This window comes from Lineus longissimus, chromosome 11 (assembly GCF_910592395.1).
Source record: "Lineus longissimus chromosome 11, tnLinLong1.2, whole genome shotgun sequence".
Classification (NCBI taxonomy): Eukaryota; Metazoa; Nemertea; class Pilidiophora; order Heteronemertea; family Lineidae; genus Lineus; species Lineus longissimus.
In genome coordinates, this window is record NC_088318.1 from 8,507,032 (window position 1) to 8,530,473 (window position 23,442).

At 42.8% G+C, this 23,442-nt stretch overlaps 1 protein-coding gene and 1 long non-coding RNA gene across 6 annotated transcripts in view; one reads left to right on the forward strand and one right to left on the reverse strand.

Moving 5' to 3' along the window:
* Window positions 1-23,442, forward strand: part of LOC135495767 (calcium-transporting ATPase type 2C member 1-like) — a 465,754-nt gene that overhangs the window by 84,974 nt on the left and 357,338 nt on the right. The window lies entirely within an intron of this gene.
* LOC135495772 (uncharacterized) lies at window positions 515-1,500 on the reverse strand. Its single transcript, XR_010448594.1, has 3 exons — window positions 1,436-1,500; window positions 1,002-1,104; window positions 515-690 (listed from the first exon to the last, which is right to left on the reverse strand). It is a non-coding gene; the product is annotated as an uncharacterized LOC135495772 (long non-coding RNA).

Consider the following 23,442-nt stretch of genomic DNA (forward strand, 5'->3'; position numbering starts at 1 on the left):
TTTGAAGACAAGAAGTTGGAAGATCTTCCTAAGATTTCTCTTAACACCCTCATCAAAATCTTCACCCAACGGTCTGGAACTTTCTTTGCTTGTTTACCGGTACTCAAGAAGAACAAAAGATGTTCCAGAAAACATTTGATTGGTCTAAACATTATTTTCCTAACTTTGAACTTGCATCCTCAGCGCTGAGATCCTTTTTACCAGAGATGAAAAAACTAATGGTCTTCAAACACTATTTTCAGACAAACATAACAAATACAGCCTATCTGCCAATCTAATGAACTTTTTTAACAAACTTGGGGTATGCGTGTCCTACACTGCATGCAAGAGATTTGTTGAGAATGTCAGCCAAAAGATTGGGAAGGACGGACCAGCTAAATTTCTCAAACCAGTAAACACATTCACAGTATGCACGATAGATAATATTGATAAAGCTATGCCTTGTGCTAATGTGATTAGTTCAGATGCAAAAAGACCAGCAATGCATGCTACTGGAATGATGTTTTTTCCCATAGCCTGACACAGTGTGCAACGAGATGTCTTTCTCTGGAACTGTATTCTGTGGATACTCCTGTAGCAATCCCCTGTCAACTGTTGAGACAGCACATCACCAAAGACCCCCATTCCATATTCTGAAAGATGCAGCTTGTCTTTTTGAGAAAGCATCCTTGGTGGCTGACCAACCAATGTCTGGAATTATCAGAATTGATAACTGTAATAATTCAAGTATACTGGTAATAATAATAAGACTGACAATTGCTAAACCATTTTTTTTTCAATTTTCAACTTGTTCTATAGAGATTCATTGTTACCAGTAGGCTTTCCACTATCAATGATTATGATATCAAAAATACAGTCTATTATTATTACTGTCGATCAGAATATTGTTTGACGAATACTTATTTGGGATCAATCTTCTAGTCTACCCATCATACACTAATACTACTGTTTACAAATACATTTATTTCCAATTTCAGTTGATGTGTTCACCAAAAACATACCTCAGTAGCAAAAACCTGAACAGGCAAACAACACTTTCGGAAGAATTTCTTCAATTTCTTATTCACAAGCTTGGCTTTACGGTTGGCCTCGACATTATCGTCTCTGAACAAAAGTGTAAAAAATTTAAAATGGTTCATTGGCAGATTGGACTGAAAACAGGCCTGATCCTGCTACCATCCCATTACTGTCACCAGCATCTTCTCTCAGTTGAGTGATTAATTGTAATACTAAACTTGTCAACAGCTGCAACAAGTACATGTAGAATAAATTTAAGAACAGAGACATACTTTAACTTCACTAAAGATTACCTGATCATATATATTACAGCTTTGATCAGCAGCAGTCATCTAATTACAACTACATGTATTTCAGACCTTGGTGAAATGAAATCAACCAACAAGGGCAAAGCAATGATTGATGTACCCAGTATTACCTTGGTAGAATGGTGTACAGAATGACTTTTGACTGCCTTTCCATCAGCAAATACATCACCAACCTCTGAAGAAAAACATGTAAAAACATTTAATCAATGCTGGTGCCAGTGGTGGTATGGTGAGATATCACATGTATCAGATGTTCAACGGATGTTCAACTAAAATTCTGTCGTACACACTCGTGTCATGTGTGAAATGTGTGCTTACAATACAATGGACAATTTTGAAGAAGTTTGTTTTGGGCGCTGACCAGTAATGCATTTCAAATGGAACAATCAAAGTGCCCTACTAAGTATGCCCTCTACGGCAGTGTCTGAAGGTGGCCTCGACATTGGTCCCTGTCCTGTTAGGCTGCTGTAATCAATAACGTTCCAACACTTGAGTTGGCATGACTGGGCTGAGACTGACAGTGCCATACTGAACTGACATTGACAGCACATCATGAGTCATGATGCATGACATGTACAGTGTACTGTATAGTATGGTGTAGATCTAGGCCCTACCACACAGCTAAATTGTGTAGGTTACTAACTGTGTGGTGCATGCAGGCTTAGCCACCAGTGACATGACTCAATATACGTCTTTACGTACTTTGTTTCGTATGTAAATCTCTCGTGTGGTGAGTACTGGAAGCCTGGCCCTTCGCGAGTCCAACCCCTGGAGCAATCATTTGTCCCAATTTGCACAATGGGGAGGTCAAACATGCCCGTCACGCATCGGATCTTATCGAACAGGCCTTCAGATGTTATGCCCGGGTAGCTAAAAGTGATATGTCGATCTGGATCCAGCTGAAGAGTCTCAGCGGACATGTACTTTACTGTTATTTTTTCTGCCAGTATATTAGAGTCGAAATTTGAATTTTCAAACGCCATGTTGGTTTTGTAGCGATGGTGGCGATCCAAGTGTTCGGGCCTCTTCGGCTCAACTTCTATAATCATTTTTAGCTCACCTCTTAGCAGAGGTGAGCTTATCCCATACCGTGGCGTCCGTCGTCCGTCGTCGTCGTCCGTCGTCCGTTAGCAGGGCACGTTTCGTAGCTGTTAGAGCTATTGAGTTGAAACTTGGTACACATGTACCCTTATGTAATGACACCTTGGAGACCAAGTTTCGGTCCGATTTGTTTCATGGTTTGGCCACCAGGGGGCCAAACGTTAAAAGTGAAAATATGCAATATCTCCCTTAATAGTAGTCGGGAAATTTTGAAAAAAATATGGTAGGTACTTCTAGCAAAGGTGCATCATATATCCTCCGGGTTTTTGATTTGACCTCCTTCTCAAGGTCACAGAGGTCAAAGTTTGCTGATTCACTGAACAGTAGCATGTTTCCTATCTATTTTAGCTAGAAGGTTTTAAACCAGTGTGGACATGTATCTGGGGATTCTCTATTTCACCCCTAAAATTTCGGCCGTTCGGACATCAAATATGGCTGCCAGGCAGCCATCTTGAAAAATAAACACAGTACTATTACTCCAAAACTAATGATCGGATTGCAACCAAATTTGATCTGGATGTATATCTATGTACTCTCTACTAAATCCTTGATTTTTTATCAAATGTGATAGCCAATATGGGTGCCAGGCGGGCATCTTGAAAAATTCTTGGTTTGGCCACCCGGGGGCCAAATTTAATGTCCAAAGTTAAAATGTTTGATTGCTCGTTTAATGGTGGTCTGATTTTCATAACATTTTTATGGTAGGTACTCCTAGCAAGGATACATTTCATAAATGTGGGTTTTTGATTTGACCTACTTCTCAAGGTCACAGAGGTCAAAGTTTTCCTATGGCACCGCCATTTTACAATGACGGCACGTTTTGTCACTGCTTTAGCTACAGATCCCTAACTTGGTACGAATGTACCCCTATACTCTTAGACTAAACTGCAGTCTTTTTCTGATTCTCAGTTTGGCCAGCAGGGCCCCAAATGTTAATAGTGGACTCTCCCCTCAGGGTGCCTTGAAATGCTGGTAAGTGGGATGTCATAGTCTAAGCCTAGGCAAATGCTGGATTAATTAACCTCTACAGAGCCCTAGGAATATAACTTCAGACAAAACGTGTCCAAAAACACCACCAGCTATCAGTCCAAATTGGACCTTGTATTCACCAATCCTACTCCATCTGCCACTATTGACTTGGTCGATATAATAGACAATTACTGGTCAGATCACAAAATTGTCTACTCTGCTTTGTCATACCTGTAGTAACCTCAATTAAATTCAACTTACGCATTATTTTATCACTCATGTAATTTCATTGTAAAACATTACTTCATTTCTTTCTTACATTTAAAACCATGCTAATGCTTCATCCATCTTCCCTTCACAAGAGGTGAGCACAATGGCCCTGGCCATTTCATTACTATCGTGTTATTCAGTCAAAGATACATATAACAATAAATATTCAGTCATTACTTCCGAGCACGCGTGATGTTTTTGATGAGTTACGTGCATTTATTCAACAAAATTGATAATGAGCCCGTAATTATATGCAGTGACGTCATAGCGCAGAGAGAATTACGCGGAAATGGTGGCGCGGCCAACTGACTGTTAGGCACTTCAAATCTTGCCATGCGGAAGAACAGCCAAGGAAATGCCCCTGACAAAAAATTTATCACGGTTCGACTTAAATTCTTCTCACCAGGGTGCTAATGGCATAAATTACAAACAAATTTTTTTTGCTTTATTCCAATAGATAGAAGCTTGATATGAAGTTTAGGACGTCTGCATGCGAGTAGGTTTTGATATTAAATTGGAATAGTTTTGATTGATACTACCAGTTGGTGTTATCAAGCAAAAATCTCCGTTCACCTAGTTTCAACTTGATTTGAATTTCCTGCTCTTGTAGGACTGGGTTGTGGGTTTTATCCCACTTCATGATCTGATCCATGACTTGGCTACCAGGGGGCCAGAAGTGGAAACCTAAAAAGGGTGATATCTCTCTTATGAGTGACCTGTTTTCGATAAAATGTTTATGGTACGTTCTCCTAGGAAGGATGCATCATATATCATACAGATTTTTTATATGACCTACTTTTCAAGGTCACAGAGGTCAAATGGCATAAATTGGCCATTTGAGTGTAACTATGACTCATTTCTTAACCACTAACGCTATGAACTTAAAATTTGGTACACATCACTCCTTACGTCATGTTACCTCTAACACCGAATTTCGGTCTGATCTGATTCTCAACTTGGCAACCAGGTGCCAAAACTAAAAAGGTATAAAGTGCACTCTCTTGCTTAATAGTGACTTATTTTCAATTATTCTTTTTATGGTAGGTACTCCGAATAAGGATACAGCACATATCGTACAGGTTTTTGATTGGACGTCATTTTCAAGGTCAAATTGTGTAAATTGGCCTTTTAAGTGTAACTATGTCACGTTTCTTAACCGCTAAAGCTATGAGCTTGAAATATAGTACACATGATTCCCTATGTCATGTTACCTCTGACACTGAATTTCAATCTGATCTGATTCTCAACTTGGCCACCAGGGGCCCAGAAGTGGAAACCTGAAAAGTGTGATATGTCTCTTATAAGTGACTCGTTTGTGTGTAACTATGGCACGTTTCTCAACCCCTAAAGCTATGAACTTGAAATGTAGTACACATGATTCCCTTTGTTGTGTTACCTCTGACACTGAATTTTGATCTGATCTGATTCTCAACTTGGCCACCACGGGGCCAGAAGTGGAAACCTAAGTGTGATATGTCTTATGAGTGACTCGTTTTCGATAACATTTTTATGGTAGTTTCTCCTAGCAAGGATGCATCACATATTATATCGGTTTTTGATTTGACCTACTTTTGAAGGTCGCAGAGGTCTTATGGCGTAAATTGGCTGTTTGAGTGTAAATATGGCACATTTCTTAACCGCCAAAGCTTTGAACTTGAAATTTGATTTTATGTTGTTCATACTCTACCCAGGTCAGACTTTTGTATGTGTACTCTTATCGGATACACCCAGGGAAAAATTAATCTATTTATAATAGAAAAATGATTAGCTAGTTCACATAGCAACACCTAGGCGGCGCCTCTATACAGCCTCTGCCTCGTGAAGCCGCCATTACTCAGTACTTTTTTCTTCGCGCATTGTTCAACACTGTGCCGAGTTTTGCCCATTTATTCAGCTGATTTGAGCTTATCTTGGGTTAAAGAAGGACCTCCCTAGGACACATTTTGCTGGACGATTATCTGGACGTGGGTGAGATCGTTCTATTTTTTATTCCCTCCCCGTTTTTTTTGTGAGCGTTTTTTGTCCGCTTTTTAAAATTTTTTTTTCCAGTATCCTCCTGGGCCTGGTCATGTGATCCGTTCACCCTGCTGTATAGCTAGTGGTTTTGAGATTATATTAGGATGGTTTCCGTCAATTCCTTATTAACGTCTTTCTTGTTGTCCCCCGGAGCTTGTGTAGGGGGACATGGTATTAGTACATGGCACCAACTTTGTGCTCGTTTCAACCCTACAGCTTCTAAACGACTCAAGCAATTTAATCGATATTTGGTGAAAGGAGTGAAGGACATCTGAAGATGTGTCCCACTAAAAATCATCCCGGTCAGATTCCCGGCCTGGCCAGTAAGGGGCAAAATGTTGCGCCGCTCGCCGCTCGCCGGACGCATGTTTCCCTTCCGCTCTATAACTTCTGAACGACAAAATATTTCAGATTGAAATTTGGTGTGCTGATAGAGGGTGGGCCAAAGGTGTGTTGCGTCGAAAAATCGGTCGAGTTTGATTCTCCATTTGGCCGCCAGGGGGCCAAAACCGAAAACACAAAGTGTTAGAACTCGCTTAATATTCGTCCGATCTTCACCAAATTTTTATGGTAGACTAAGCTAGCTAACAAAGATACACGATATAGCTCCCAGGTTTTTTGTTTCATCCATTTTTCTGCCCTATAGGGGGCGCTTCCTGAAAATCATGAAAATTCCCTTCCACTCTGTAACTTCTGAACGACAAAATATTTTGGATTGGAATTTCGTGTGCTGATAGAGGGCGTGACAAAGGTATGTCGCGTTGAAAAATCGGCTGAGTTTGATTCTTGATTTAGCCACCAGGGGGCAAAACCAAAAACACATAAAGTGTTAGAACTCGCTTAATATTTCTTCGATCTTCACCAAATCTTTATGGTAGACTAGGCTAACAAAGGTACATGATATATCTCTGGAGTTTTTAGTTTCATACATTTTTCTGCCCTATAGGGGGCACTTCCTGAAAATCATGAAAATTCCCTTCCGCTCTGAAACTTCTGAATGACAAAATATTTTGGCTTGAAATTTGGTGTGTCACGTTACTGGGACACCCAACTGAACCATAAACTTAAGTCAATGACAGCCAACAACACCACACGGATTCAAACTACACATTTTTCAAAAAACACCCAACAGCGATGGGGGACATTCAACGCTATGCTTGTTTTATTTGGGATTCCCCTCTCGTGACTCCAGGCCCCCTTCCCTTCCGGGTTGGTGATGGCCCAGTGTCCGGTGTGTCGGGGATCCCGTCCCCATCCCCATCCCATTTCTTCCCCGGGTCAGGGTACTGACAAGTCGGTCCCAGTTGGGTCGGACCATTCCACCCAGGGGCGACTTCTCCTTTTTCTGGTACTTCCGGAAAGAAGTTGCAGAAGTCGGTGCGGAGAGGGCCTGGAAAGACTGGTCGGAGGGAGTCTTCGTCTCCCCCTCCTTCTCCTCCGCCGGGACCCCCGCTGTTCAGCGGCGAGGTCCCCGGGGCTCTGGATTGGTTTCGCCCTCACCCGAACCCGCCCCGGCTGGGAACACCACTTTGGGGTGTGCCCCCTGGGGATTTCTTGACGTCGAGCATCAGTGACCCTGTTTTAGGGATCCAACTATACATGCGCCCCCTCCAGCTTCTCTTTTGAGTTGGTGCCCCATTTCGGATCCTCTCGCTCTTTAGATTTCAATCCTGAATTCTCTCCTGGAGGAGGTCTGGAAGTTCTGGAGTTCCGAGACGGAGCTCCTCCAGGGAGTGCAGCTCGGTCCTCTGTCCCCTCAGATGTCTCTGTTCACAGACGCCTCCCTCTATGGCTGGGGTGACCATCTGAACGAAGGGGACCTGAATGCAAAGGGCACATGGTCAGCGGAGGATTCGCGCCTCTCAATTAATAATTTCCAGATGCAGGCTGTCATCCTGGCGGTGAGGGCATTCACGACTCGGTGAAGGGGTCACGACCACCCTCGCCGTCTGCCGGGATGGGACCGTCTGTTGTATGACCCGATCGGCCGGGTCTATCATCAGGCTTCACGCCTGGTGCCTATCAGGTGTTTCCTCCGAGATAGGAAGACGTTATCCGTAAACTCGCTCAGCCTCGGGACCGTCTAACCTGGCTTCATAAGACAGCAAGTGGGATGGATGTCTTTCGAGACTGGTGTAGGGGGCACAGTGTTTCTCCGGTCGCTCCCTCTCTTCCCAACTTCCTCGAGTTGGCGTCCCTTTTCTGACCCTCTCGATTGTCACATTTCGATCCCGAATTTTCTCCTGGAGGAGGTTTGGAAATTCTGGGGGTCTGAGACAGAGCTCCTCCGCGGAGTGCTCTGTCCCCTCAGATGTCCCTGTTCACGGACGCCTCCCTCTATGGCTGGGGCGCCCATCTGAACGAAGGGGACCTGACCGCCAAGGGCACGTGGTCAGCGGATGATTCACACCTCTCGATCAATATTCTGGAGATGTAGGCTGTCATCCTTGTGGTGAGGGCCTTCACGTCTCGGTTATGGTGTCACAGGGTTTCTCTCTTCTCCGACAATTCGACAGTGGTCGCTTATATCCGGAGACAGCGGGGACGAGGTCCGACACTTTGTGTCGCCTCACTTGAGAGCTCCTGCAGCTTTGTCACCGCTTGGAGATTCATCTCCTTCCCCGTCACATCCCAGGCAAGAGGAGCATCCTTGCCGACGCCCTTTCCAGGACGGATCATCTGGTCCAGATGGAATGGACCCTTCACCGCGAGACGGTCTCCTGCCTGGCAGGGATGTGGGACGCCCCGGTTGTGGAATTTTTCGCGACTCGGCTAAACAACAGATTCGCCCTGTATTATTCACCTTTTCTGGATGACGAAGCCTTGGGAGTAGCGAGCCTGTCGGCCTCCTGGGACGGCCTCAATGCTTATGCATTCCCCCCAACCCCTCTGTTGCTTCCGGTGCTAAACAAAGTGGCCAGTTCTCGGGTCAGAGTTTGTCTGATAGCCCCGTGCTGGCCGAACCAGGCTTGGTTCCCGGTCCTCCTGACAGACCATCCCCGCCGTCTGCTGGGCTGGGACTGTCTGTTGTATCACCTGATCGACCGGGTCTATCATCAAGACCCTTCTTTCTACAGGCTTCACGCCTGGAGACTATCGGGTGTTTCCTCCGAGAGAGAGGCTTTTCGGAAGATGTTATCCGGAAAGTCGCTCAGCCTCAGCGACAGTCTACCCTTGCTTCATACGACAGCAAGTGGGATGTCTTTCGAGACTGGTGGAGGGAGCACGTAGTTTGTCCGGTCGCTCCCTCTCTTCCCAACTTCCTCAACTTCTTGAATTTCTTATTCTCAGTCCGGAAGTTTTCGGTTCAGGGGGTGAAAGGCTATCGCTCTGCCATTTCGGTCACTTTAAATTTGACTGATTCCTGGCAACCATCTTGGGATGACAATGTCTCGTCGTTGCTTCACAATATGTCTCTGGAACGTCCCTGTTCCATTCAGCTTACCCCCAAATGGGATCTCTCGGTGAGGCTCAGGGCTCTAGTGAAGTTCCTGTTTGAGCCTATGCACCAGGCAGATTTTAAACATCTGACCATTAAGACCGTCTTTCTCGTGGCTTTGGCCACAACGCAGAGACGGTCTGAGCTCCATGCCTTAACCTGATAAATTGGCTTTTAATGAGAGGGCGTGGTCCTAGATTTTGTCCCAGGTTTTTTTGCAAAGAACCAGGCGCCGCCCACTTTCAGGCACCCGGTTTTCATCCCATCCTTAGCCATTAGCCTGGGTTGCCCCCATGCTTATTTTTTCTGTGTTCCCTTGGTCTCACCCGTTGGGTTATGCTATGCAGCTCTGGAGACAGTTCACTTTACTTCATGGTAAGTCACTGTTTACCCACCTTCCTGGGTTGTTGGTATTCTATACAAAAGTCTGACCAGGGTAGAGTATGAACTAATAAAATTTCCATTTCCTGTGGAAATGTTATTTTATTAGTTCATACCTTTCCAGGTCAGACTACCCGCCCTGCCTGTCCCCACAGCAACGGATCTTACTCTGGCGCTTGAGTAATAAGTACTGAGTAATGGCGGCTTTCACGAGCAGAGGCTATATTTGGGCGCCGCCTAGGTGTAGCTACGTGAACTAGCTAATCATTTTTCTATTATAAATAGATTAATTTTTCCTCTGGCGTGTCCGTTAAGAGTACACATGCAAAAGTCTGAGCTGGGTAGGTATGAACTAATAAAATGACATTTCCACTGGAAATGGAAATACACATGACTCCCTATGTTACGAAACCTCGGACACTGATTTTCGATCTGATCTGATTCTCATAGGTAAAAAGTGCAATATCTCGCTTATTAGTGATTTGTTTTCAATGATATTTTCACGGTAGGTACGCCAACTAACTATACATGTCATACCGACTTTTGTTTGACCTCTATACTATACATGTAGAATGTTTCTTAAGCCTTTGGGTGCCTTTTAGACGTATGACGTGCGTCCGCTTTTTTGGCTCACTGTAGGGGAGTCTATACAACACCGCAGTGTCCGTCGTCCGTCGTCGTCGTCGTCGTCGTCGTCGTCGTCGTCCGTCGTATCCTAGTTCAAAAACAGTGGCACGTTTTTTAACCGCTAGGCCTATGAACTTAAAACTTTGTACACATGACCCCCTAGGTCAGATGACCCGTGACACTAAATTTCTGTCTGATCTGATTCTCTACTTGGCCACCAGGGGGCCAAATGTGGATATCTAAAAAGTGTGATATCTCGCTTATTAGTGACTTGTTTTCGATAAAACTTTTGTGGTAGGTACTCATAGCAAGGATACATCATATATCTTACGGGTTTTTAATTTGATCTACTTTTCAAGGTCGCAGAGGTCAAATGGCGTGAATTGGCCGTTTGAGTGTAACTACGGCACGTTTCTCAACCACCAAAGCTACAAGCTTGAAACTTGGTACAACCCCCTATATCAGATAACCTCTGGTGCTGAATTTCAGCCTGATCTGATTCTTGACTTTGCCACCAGGGGGCCAAAACTGAAAAAGTAAGAAGTGCAATAGCCTGTTTATTAGCAAATTGTTTTTGATGAAATTTTTATGGCAGGGACCCCTAGCAAGGTTACCTCAGATGTTGCACGATTTTTCGGAATTGACCTACTTTTTAAGGTCGCAGAGGTCAAATGGCGTAAATTTGCCGTTTGAGTGTAACTATGGCACGTTTCTCAACCGCAACAGTAATGAACTTGAAACTTTGAACAAATGACCCCCTAGGTCAGTTGACCTTTTACACTGAATTTTGGTTCGGTCTGATTATTGACTTGGCCACCAGGGGGCCCAAACTCAAAACTCAAAAAGTGTGATTTCTCGCTTATTACTGATTTGTTTTTGATAAAAGTTTCATGGTAGGTACTCCTAGCAAGGATACATCACATATCTTACAGGTTTTTGATTTGACCCACCTTTCAAGTTCACAGAGGTCAAAGTTGAAAACTTTACCGTTCTTGGTACATTTTGTCGTTGTTCAATGTAAAGAGTTTTAATTTTGTGTAATGATGCATCTAAGAAGCCACTATTTGTATGCCAAGTTTCAGCCAGATCGGAATTCAAATATGGCCGAAATTGCATGTTTTGTGGGTTTTTCCTCGTATTGTGGCAATCCAAAGGTCGTGAGTTCAAACCCCGGTCAAGGACAGCCAAAAATATTTGTATTTTTCATCTTTTCCTTTTTTCTTTTCTGAGTTCTATCTTACATTTTCTTCATTTTTTGATTTATTTGGTGCCATAGATTTAATTAGGCGGCCATCTTGGAAATCGTTTTTTGCCGATTGCTGTAGTGAGTGATGAGTGATGAAATTGTTATGGTCAGGTGGATGTGTCTACATCACATATCACCCTGGTTTGTTATTTGACCTACCTGTCGGGGTCACTGAGATCAAAGTTAAAAATATATTCACCATTGTCATACTGTAGCACTTTCTGTAACTGTCTACTAAAAATACTTACGGTGAGCACAATGGCCCCTGGCCGTTTCATTTGGTAATTGATGCACCATATAGATGTTTGACGGACGTCCGCATTTCATGTATGTAGTGTGCCAAGGTTTATCGTTATTCCGATTGATTTAGACGTTCCACATACGACCATATTGCTCACAGGTAATTCTAAAATACAGTTAGAGTAAAAATTGTCATATGTCAGCACTTGGACCACATTTTGCGAGGATGACTGAAACTCTGTATTTCTTAGTGTGTCACATGATCTCAGGCGCCAAATTCAAAAAGGGAAAAAAAGATAGCCTGGGTGGTTCTAGCACCTGTGATTTTCGGCATATGCATGATATAGTACTAGATTTGAGGTTGAGGGGTGAAAGGATGTCCCGTAGATGGTCTCGAGGGAGGTTCCCTGAGGGTTTGGAGGTGTGGTCTGGGGGTGGTCGGGTTGGTCAGGGGTCGGAACTGGACTGTGATTGTAATCATGCTGTTTTACTTTCAGTGCCTACTGCATCAAGCAGCACTAGCTAAAGGCCAAATATGTATGGTTCATGGGGTATATTTACAATATGTTTGCCATACTAGTATAAAAACTTTTTAAAGATTAAATTTCCTTAAAAAGCCTCGACACAGGGGTTATTTAAGCGGCTGGCACCGAAAGGGTTAACCCTGATGAATTCCTAACCACCAAGTATCTATACGGTGAGCACAACGGCCCCTGGCCGTTTCATTATTGAGATGAAAGTAATCATTTAAAATTCATTTGTAGTTCATGTAGAAAACCTGAAATAAATCAACATACCTAGATCAGTCACAGCCTTGCATTACATTATTCTCCATATCGATGTCTTTGTTTCACAAGATGGTAGGAATTGAAGATAATCTATCATGAAGCCGTGTACATGGCCGGGGAGGATGAGGCATACTGCTCAGCAAAGTTGATGAGAAATATGATGATTCGCTGAGTATCTTCATTCGTGAGGGCATGACGATTCAATTTTTCGACCACCCGCTTTCTTTTCTCTGTGGCACATCCCTTTTGACTTGTAACTTGCACTACGAGCTGGGAGCTTGTTCTGGCTATGCTGGAAAATAAATGAAAGCCCTATTTATTAATCTGACTTATAACTGACATCATCTTCAAGATAAGTATGTGTCATGATGCCAATCCACTTGTTCTTTTATGAGACAGAAATTTTATGATAGCTTGGGAATTTGGCATTCATTTGATACTATTCTATCGTCAATTTCCTGACCCTGTTGACAGAGAACATTAGCATTTGATATAGCTACAATTCAGTTATGTTGGGTCGTCGCTAACGCAGTGCAGACCCTTATTGTCAGTTTTTCCGTGGATATGTCTGTGGTAGCATATGCCTAGCAACCATCCCTAGCAACGGCCATCTTTACTTAGAAAAAACATTTTTAATCATTTTTTTCGAAATTCGCTTGCTACGAATTGTGCAGAATACATCAAGCCTCTTTGTCACCAATTTTCAGCTAAATCGGAGTAAAAGTGTAGGCGGTGAATCGATTTGTTTCAGCTCAACGGCTTCGGCCGATCGAGAATGCTATGCAAAACACCATTCTGTATATGTGACCACGCACACGAAAACATGCCCAATTAAATCGCTTATTGCACCCAACAAAACAAAAGACAATCAAATATCTCCCGCGTATCACCTAACTAAGACTCTTATTAGATACATACTTCTGTATCGCTCCGTGTCGTTGTGTTATTATTTCATAATCACCGATGGAAGTTGGGAATTTTCGCTAAATGTCAGCGTGCGATCGCCATTTCCTGACGTGTTTACAACTTGTCAAAGGCGGAGCGTAACTCAAAAATTAGCATCCCGAGTATGTATATTCAAGCTGACGGCGCCGCCTTATTCTTTCTGCAATTGATTGTAAATCAGCAGGCGTGACCTATACATGTTCCAGACTCCATGTCACATGGTTAGCCTGTCTACTGTGCCCAATTTGCACGCCAAAGAAATCACAACAAATTCAAATCTCAGGCTGCTTGTTGATTGGCTGCAGACTGAGTGAAGAGGCAATATCCAAATCACCTGCCGCGAAGTGTGTAGCCCTTCGCAAAATAATGCAGACAAACATTATCAAAAAAGGGTATTAATTGACCAAATATGACGGATCTTTTTAATGGAATCTCAATTTATAAACATTTTGAAATTTTCTATCGAGAGAAAATGCGATATTTTTGCTGGATAAAGTATTACAATTTTCGTGTAATAGTGAATAAACATTGGGGCCAGGGTAATCATTGGAGCATAGTAAAATGTGGAATGATTAGCCTGGCACGGCGAGGGTGTGCTGTGTCCAGGAAATGGCGGTAAATGGGTTGTTCTCGGGCCGGGTTTCTCTAGCGGACTGATATCCGAGTTTGTCACAATAAGCGATGATATAGGTCTGTATGTTCACTAGAAAAAGATGCGTGTCAAAGTGTCGAAATATGTAATGAATTATTTCGAGATGGTTTATACGTTTTTAGCTCACCTGTCAGGTGAGCTTATACGATACCGCGGCGTCTGGCGTCTGTCGTCATCCGTCGTCGTCGTCGTCGTCCGTCGTTAACCTTTGAGAAAATCGTGGCACGTTTCTTAACCGCTTGACCCAGAAAGTTCATACTTGGTGTGTGGGTACCCCTAGGCAAGACCTTCCTTCAGAATGAAAATCAGTGCAATTTGACTTCTGGTCTGCCATATAGGGGGCGCTCTTTGAAAACCTATTTTTGTCATTTTGAAGCTTATGGTTAAAGCTAGAGCGATGTGGTGGTTGTATCTAATAAAGGTACATCACATATCACACAGGTTTTTGATTTGACCTTCATTTCAAGGTCACATAGGTCGAACTCTAAAATTTCTTTGATCATGGCACGTTTTTTTGCTATTGGTCATAGACTCTCTAACTTTGATATGTATACACCTATTGGGCATCTCTACATGTTGACACAGATTTAGGTCAGTGTGACCTACTATTCAGGAATAAGTAGGTCAAGGTTAAAAAAGCCCATTTTCTTTATTCCAGCAGATTGAAGTTTGAAATGAAGTTTTAGAGGTCAGCCTGATATAGAGGTTTCGATATTAAATAGATTAATTTCGTTTCATATCACTAGGTGGCGGTATTGTGCAAAAATGTCAGTTGGCACATTGCCAGCAGTTTTGAATTTCGCGGTTCGAGGCAATCCGTCGGGGTATCCCAGATGCGCAGTGTTTTACTGCGCCACTAGATCTGCATACTACAAGTATGGAAGACAGCCATTTTATGAATTTGAAGCGAGACGAAGAAGGAATTAAATCACCTTGAATCAATGCTAAAACTTAATCATCCGCTCTTCGGATAAGGTCGTATGTGTTGATTACATTCTTGTGATTGGTTTGAGATTATTAGTTTGTCCTCATTGCCGGTTGTTTTAGAAAATTTTGACTGTGATTGGAAGGTAAAATGAGAAACTTGTCACACTGTTCTTCGGCTTGGAATGGGGATAGTCAATGCAGAGCCAGTTGGGACAAGCTGCCTTGCGAATCGGGGTGGCGTAATAATACTGTGAAAGAACAATAAAATGATGAATTGTAGCAGTGTGTGTCAGAAATTATGTGATTTCCATTGCATTTGACGATCCCAAAGTTTCGAGAGTATGGCAAAATGGCTGCTGCCGTCATTGGAGATTAGCGTCAAGCCGGAACCTTTCGTTACAATGTGGGCTTTTAAACACAAGTTAATGGTTTATAATCACCCAGACGCTACTCATTAGGTAAACCTCTACTAAAAACACTTGCTTTAATTTTTGTAAACATGTCACGAGTGCTTAAAAAGAACCATTTTTGTGATCGTTTTTCGTCGCTGTAGAAATGTTCACAGTCAGAGTCAGTCAGTGTGTCAACACAACAACGGTGTTAGTTTACACATGAATCCATGATACACGGAGACACGAATGTAAACATTTGCCTGTTGGGTCGGAAGGAGTTCACCGTTACCGATCACTGGCCCAAGAAAGGTCATCTGAGCTGGTTGACTAAAGTAGATGATGATAATGATGAAAGTGTAGCACAGTCATCAGTGCTTTTATAGTTAGGCCTATAGTCGGATTCATAAGTAAATGTCACTGACACTGCCCATTTGGGTCGCTGTGCAAAAACTATTGGGCCGATTTCTTCAAAGTTTGGTTTTTCTTGAATCTAATTTCGGGACCCAACACAATTTCCAGGTTGGAGATTTGCAAATTATAAAGAAAAAAATTGTCAACTTTGGAGCCCTTTGGCCATTTTGGGGGAATCTGGAGGGCCCGATTGTTTTTGATGGATAGTTCTAAATGAAACTTGGCAGCTTTAAAGATACACACGAAAAAAAATTAACCTGAACATTTCTGCAAAATGCATCCGGAAATAAGCAGTACGGAGGAGAAAATGTCAAAATCAATACACTACGTCAATGTACACCAATACATACAAAAAAAATTATTTCGTAACCATGGTTACTGAAATATGAAAATCCTCTTGGGTCCCGAAATTAGATTCAAGAAAAACCAAACTTTGAAGAAATCGGCCCAGTAGTTTTTGCGCAGCGGCCCAAAAGGGCAGTGACATTTACTTATGAATCCGACTATAGGGCTGTCTTGTAACTATGTTTTTTCATATGTTATACTATAGCCTACTCTATATCAGTATAACAGTGATGGCATGCATGCATGGTCGGGACATGATGGCTGACTGCTGGATTTCAACATTATCAGTGACCACATGACAATCAGAGAGCACCTGGGGAGAAGGGCTGAGCTACACTCAATTCAGAATCAAACAAAAACCTTGCATCTCCCATCCAACTTCAGAGCTCCAGTCGATTCTCGTATTCACTCTTTGTCAATGAAATGCTTATCTTAATTTTGCCTGAGATGTCTTTATAATACCTCCATGGATGAAGAAAACAGTAGCAGTGTGTGTCAGAAATTATATGATGTCCATTCTATTTGACGATCCCGAAGTTTCGACGTTATGGCAAAATGGCGGATGCCGTCATTGGATTGAGATTAGAGTCAAGCCAGAACCTTTTGTTACACTATGCGCTTTTAAACTCATTTTGATGGGTTATAATGACGTAGACACTACTCATCGGGTAAACATTCACTAAAAATAGTTGCTTTAACTTTTGTAAATGTGTCGCGAGTGCTGAAACAACCATTTTTGTCAGTGATTTCCATGCTCCGTTCACCCGCTGTATAAATGTACAGAACTAACGTTGTAGCAAATGCATGCGGGAGACACATCCACTGACATGACTGAGTGTGTAGTACGTGAATCCAAAGTCCAAAAGTAAATAAGTTAACACACGATGTCAACTGGTAATATGATAATATGATTGCTAACGGTGATCCATGCTATTTGAATGTAATATTCATACGTAAACTCGTGATTGTAAGCAAATTAGGCCCCACAACCCAATTTTCACTTCGAGTACATGGAGTAGGCCTATGCACATGCATGCCATGTATGCCATTACAGGGGCCTACATGCATGGCCTTTTTCGCTATCTGCTAATAGTAGGTATAGGCAAGCAAATTTTCAAATTGAATAAAAACACATGATTTTGGTATCAAATATTTTCTTTTGCCAAGATAAAAACACCCTGAAAATTTCAACTGATTATCTCAAGTAGTTTCTGAAATATGGCCGGTTACAGGATTTTGGGTACCCCCCCTCCTCGGAAACAGCAAAAAAGTGGTTTTTGACCCCCCATATATCAAAAACTAAGCTTTCTACACCACTGAATCTTCTTTAACATGGCGTACCTACTGCCTAGTATGGATAAATGCAAGAAAACGCCTGTGACTTAACTAATTTTGAAATTATTGACCTTTTTAGAACGCAATTTACTTAGCCTCGGCCATTGCTGCCGAAGACCAACTTTGCTCTGGAGCCATTTAGAACCCCCCATAGAATAACTTCTAGGTGTGTTACAGGCTTTTCCTTCCATATATCAACTGACATTGGCCCCCACAGTAGCCCCATTTTTTTTGACAGCCTAGAAAAGGCCCTAAAGAAAGATATTGGACCCAAAAATGGTCCCCAGCCACTATTTTGCACCGCGGGAGCAAAACGCCGAAAAATGACAAAAAATGAAAATTTTTAATTTTCATTCAAATAGGCTGAAAATTTCTATCTTAAGGTAAAATGGGCTGCTGAATCCACTGGAGTAGTCCATTTTGCCCTATCTAGACTAGGAAAGGAGTTATTAACAATTTCATCTTCAAAATATCACTTTTGGGGGGCCCCCCCCCCCCCCCCCCAAAATAACACTTTAGCCCATGACCACTGACAGACATCAAATTCAGCAGAGGTATTGCTAAACCAAATACAGTAGAAGAAATCTTCGGCGGCACCCAGGTAATTAAGGAGAAAAAATACGGCTCCAGAAGTCTACTAGTACTAGGGGTCTGGACAAGTGCGTTGTAATGTAATGGCCAAAATATTGGTAACAATAGGCCATCACTTTGTGTATATGAGAACTGAAATAAATTATTTCAAAATCCATGCTGTCTTTATTGTATTCAATTAAGAAATCCATCTCAGAAACACTACTAAAATCACTTCAAAGCATGAAAAGAAATCCATCAACAAAGCCACGTGCTAATGTTTACATGTCTGTGAGCCTTTCCACCTATCAGGCAAGTTTATTTCGTCACGTGACCAAACTCAAAACGTAACCAGAGAAGTATGTCACCGGTCGCAAACGAACACTGCTGTTTAAAGAGGTTGTCTAAAGTCATCCTAGCGATATATAACTCCGAATCCTTGCTGTGTTGAATACTTATTCATATATCTAGCAGACTATGTTTCCAGAATGCTTGAATTTGGCCGTGAAAAAATTGAAACCAGCGATTAGCGATCTCCCGGTTCACTCGACGCCATTTTGACCACAGTCTCGCAGTGTACCCCAGTTTCAATGGTCCGGCGCTACCTTGGAATCAAAGGCGCCGGGAATAACTGAATAAATACCAAATCTAGGGATCATAATGAACATTTTGATACCTAGTTCTCCTTTATTATTTTAATGGGGTCTATGCTTATTTTGCTGTTGAATTTCGAGTTTTTATAAAATATTTAATTTTTCAACTTTCTTCATATCCAACCCCCGGACAATGTGGTATGTGGTGAAAGCTCGTCGGACATGCTAGAATATGGTAGCCAATACATTTTATATAGAGATATTCCAAGCCAGCGCTTTACGAAATTTTAGAATCAGTGCCAAACCGGCGTCAAATCTGATGCGGATTTAGGCCTGCAGAAGGCCTATCCGGCTGAAACGGGTCATTTTCAAATGGCTTTTTTTGCCGTTTCACATGGAATAAATATATAAATGGGGTATCAATGAACAAGAGAAAGAAAAGACGATTGCACAGGTATGATTTATTTCACAATTGAGAAAATATTTATTCAGTGACGATCATGGAAAGATGACCATTGTTTCTACTAATTAGTGCAGATTCACACTTTCCTCAGCTTTGTCTTGGCGGCTGCCTATACCTACTAATAGGACCAGGAGTATGTGTTGACTAAATTGATGATCTTTCTCTTCTTATAGTTATATTAGTCTTATATTTACTACCCAAGCCTTGGGCAGGGCAGGCTTTATTGTTGACGTGGCAAATTGGTGTGTCCATTGTGCCTGCTGAATGAAAAAAACATTCAGGGAGTGTCTTGACACTAATGACAGCTGTAAGTGTTGGACCCGATATTGTCATAACGTCTCGATGATGTCATGGTGTCCTGACCTATACTTAATCCTTAATCCCTCTTACTCATAGAATATATATTGTAGATTGGCATTTTGTGTTTTGCACTTTACCTTTTGCAGCTCATGATAAGCCGAGGCTGATATTTCCCGAGGTAGACCTAACTTAGTTGTGATGTTTTGAGTGACACTTGACAGTCATGACAGTGCATCCTGTGTGCTAAAGCATACAAAATGATGTCAAAACATGGTACCACTACAAGAATGAGAACCCAACTGAAGACTCGGATACTCGGATGTTCAATATATAGTTTTATTTGAAACCTGAAACATATGGACTACATTTAGCACCGGACAGTAAATTAGACATGAATTACAAACAGTGACATACAAAAGTGAAAAAGAATAATTTTTGGTATTTTAAGAATATATGTAAAGAAGGAACCTACAAGACAGTAATACAACGTGGAACTAAATGAAATGCATAAAAACAAACCTGTGTGCCCGATGAACGATGAGGCGCGATAACCAATGTCCCTGTGGTAGAAGTGCTGGATGTTGCATCTCGAAACTAACAGTGGCTTTGTCTACTCGGCCGCCGACCCGTATGATTCCATCTTCGTCCATGTACGGAGAGAGAGTAGCCAGGCCTTGTTTACCTAACATGGGATGCAGTGCAGATTGGGCATGAGTTAAGAGTTTCTTCTCAGCAGTGTTGAGTTCACTGACAGACAGTGGCCCTGAATGTTTTTGACGCTTGTTACCCCATTTTGCACAGAAGTTGTGTACAAATCGTATGAGTGTCGCAGTAACACGAGTAGCACGCATCAGTGATGAGAATTTTTCCATTTGTGCCAATATGGGCGCTTCTACGGAGAAAGTTGCCACTGTACAGCTCATCTTAAGTTCACTTTCGCTTCCCCTTTGGTCTCGATGTCCTGTTGTCACGTTCGTAAGAGGCCACTCGTCTTCTGGCAGCTTAAGAAATCCAGGACCGCATATCCAGCGTTCTTGCACTTCATCCACAGTTCGACCCCGGCTTACATCATCCGCGACATTAAGTTCGGAGGGACAATACCGCCAGTCCAGTGCGTTCGATTTCATCTGAATCTCGCCAACGCGATTTGACACAAATGTTTTGAAATTCCTAGGTTCCTGCTTTATCCATGAGAGAACAATCATTGAATCCGAAAAAAGAATGGTTTTCTCCAGTTGAAGTCGGGTTTCAGCTCGGATGAAGTCATTCAGCCTGCTAGCCATCACAGCAGCTTGTAATTCCAACCGCGGAATAGTAAGTGGCTTTAGGGGGGGCCACTCGTGACTTTGCCATAACGAACCGAATCTGATAACCGTCTGTGGTTGCCCACCTGAGATATGCAACACTGCCGAACCCACTCAGAGACGCATCACAAAAGATTACAAGTACTGGACGTCCCTCGCACGCCAACGGAGTCAGACAGCGTTCAAACTTGAGCGTTTTCAGGTGTTCCAAACTTGTGAACCAATTCAACCATTTGGTTCTGACGAATTCAGGGAGTTTCTGGTCCCATTCCTTCCACAAGTCTTGTAGACCAATTTTTGCAGTCAGGATAACGGGTGTAACGAGGCCTATAACGTCATACACTCCTGCCAACGCGCTTAGAACTATCCGTTTTGTTAGTTTGTCAGGCATGTTCCAGCATGTGCGTTCCACGGTTGCTGAGAAACATTTGGGTATCTTCATGGGTATTGATATGTTGTCCTGGTCCCTGTCCCACAACACTCCCAAAAACTTTTCTCCCAAGTTGTTCATTCGAAATCCATTCTTTTATTTTGAAGTGTCCGCTATCGAATATTTCATCGATCTCCTCAGTACGTTTGGTTGCTGCTTGGATAGTAGGTAACGAATCGCCGATGTCATCCATGTAGCGACACCGCTTGATCGTGGCCACAGCCTCCTAGAAGGTCTCTTCGTATTCTTCTGTGGTGAGGTCAATAGCTGTGTTAGCTAGTGCTGGTGATGAGACATCTCCAAATGTTAGCACCTGCTTAACATACACGTCTGGCGCGCGCTTTTCTAAGTCCCGCCATAAGAATCGATGGGTGTGTGCATCACGTACGGGATCAACTAGAATTTGGTGATACATTTTTGATACATCCCCTACGATGGCTACGTGGTTCTCTCGAAATCGTGTTAGCACCCCCAGAAGATTATTGAGCAAATCTGGTCCTTTCCGCAAATATTCGTTTAGTACATGTCCCTGATAACTCGCCGCTGAATTGAAGACGATGCGACACGGAGTTGTCTTCTTTTCTGGACAGTATACTGCGTGATGACTAATGTAGTGTACAGGCCCTGTATGCGTTTGGATCTCCTCTTGAGTTAGTTTCCTTGCTGATCCCTTTTCCACAAGCGCTTTGATTTGTCCATCATACATTTTCCGATGCTCAGGGTTTCTCATCAATCGTTTTTCTGTGCTGACAAGTTTGGCCTTTGCTTGATTATAGTTGTCTGGTAACTCGGCAGGATCACGACGCCATGGTAGTGGTATCATCCAACGGTTCCCAACCTTTGTTGCGCTGTCCCGAATCATCGTTGCTTCCCTCTTCTCGATCAACCCAAGTGGCTTATCTTGACTCTTCTTAACACCTGCACAACACGGGTTCAATGCTACTCCCATTTCTTCAGTAGACCAGAAAGTTGACATATCAACGGGTTTTAATAGAGAAACCTGATAAAGTCCATGTGTCATTCCATGGTTGACTGCCATCGCCCCAAAAATCACCGTCCCAAGAATTGAATGATGAATGGCAAATCTCCCCTGGACATCTGTGCTCCCACTGAAAAACTTTGCGTGGTCAATACCAATGAGAATATCGACGGGGCCTGCTCCTCGATTTAGTAACGCTGAGTTGTTTTCGCACATATTCAAGCATTTTGGATCAACCGAAGCGATATCAGCACTTATCTTATCAATCGCGATGACTCTAATTGTATACTGAGATTTTCCATCGAGTGACTGCACCTGTAACTTGTGAACTTGTGTTTCGAGCAATTCCTCTTGACCCCCAACTTTGCTGATGTTTATGACTATGTTTTCACCACTTAAGCCTAAGGTGCGGGCGTAGTCGGAACGAATCAATGAAAGCTGTGACCCACTATCAAAAAGAAGAATGCCACTTTTGCTTCCATTGGTTCTAGGATTAATACCATTAACTTTCAGAACAGGCAACAAATTACTACTACACATGCTGACGGAAGTGTTTGATGCAGCTCGGTCAAAAGGGGCACCATGCAGCAACGGATGGTGACTATAAGGACAACTTTCACTACCAGTGACAATTTCACAGCGTTTTCGACTGCGACACAGAGCCCTATGTATATTCAAGCAAAAGTAACACGCCCGAGCTTTCCTCACTACAGTCAATCGCCTTTCTAAGTTCATATCTTTAAAAGTTTGACAGTCTTCAGGCTTGTGCTGAACATCTTTATTGCAAACCCAGCAGTTCCAACTTGTACGTCTCGACGGCACCTGGCCGATTTCCGCTGGCTTTTGGTAGGTTGAATTGTCAACAAACGGCACCTCTGTCCCATGTTGTGATCGGGCCTGTGGTTGCGGTGATGTAACATCCTTATCGTCTGTCCCGACCAGGTTTACAGCATGTTTACTCTGTGAAGAATGTACACTGCGAATTTCAGCACCAGCGACTTGTCGAATCCAAATCTCGCCTTTCATCCACTCAAGCAAGGTACTGATTGACGGTTGAATACCCTTGGTTTGTTGATGCGTGGCCCATTTCAAACGATCCGAGAATGGAAGCTTTTTCTCTATTAGTCCAATAGTAGTAGAATTGTCAATATCTGACGCACGTTTCAGTTCGTCTAGGGCGTTATAGATTTTCTTGACCAAGTGGTGCAATGCTACGAATTGAGACAATTCATTTGGCTGGACAGATTTGAATTTGTCCAAAGTTCCGATTAACACATCCGATGCCAAACGCGGGTTGCCGTATTTATCGTCGATCGCCTCCCACGCAGATATATAGTCTTTCTCACCCTGTAACCAGTCCGCTGGCTCCTGGCTGAGGCAGGTTCGTAAGACGT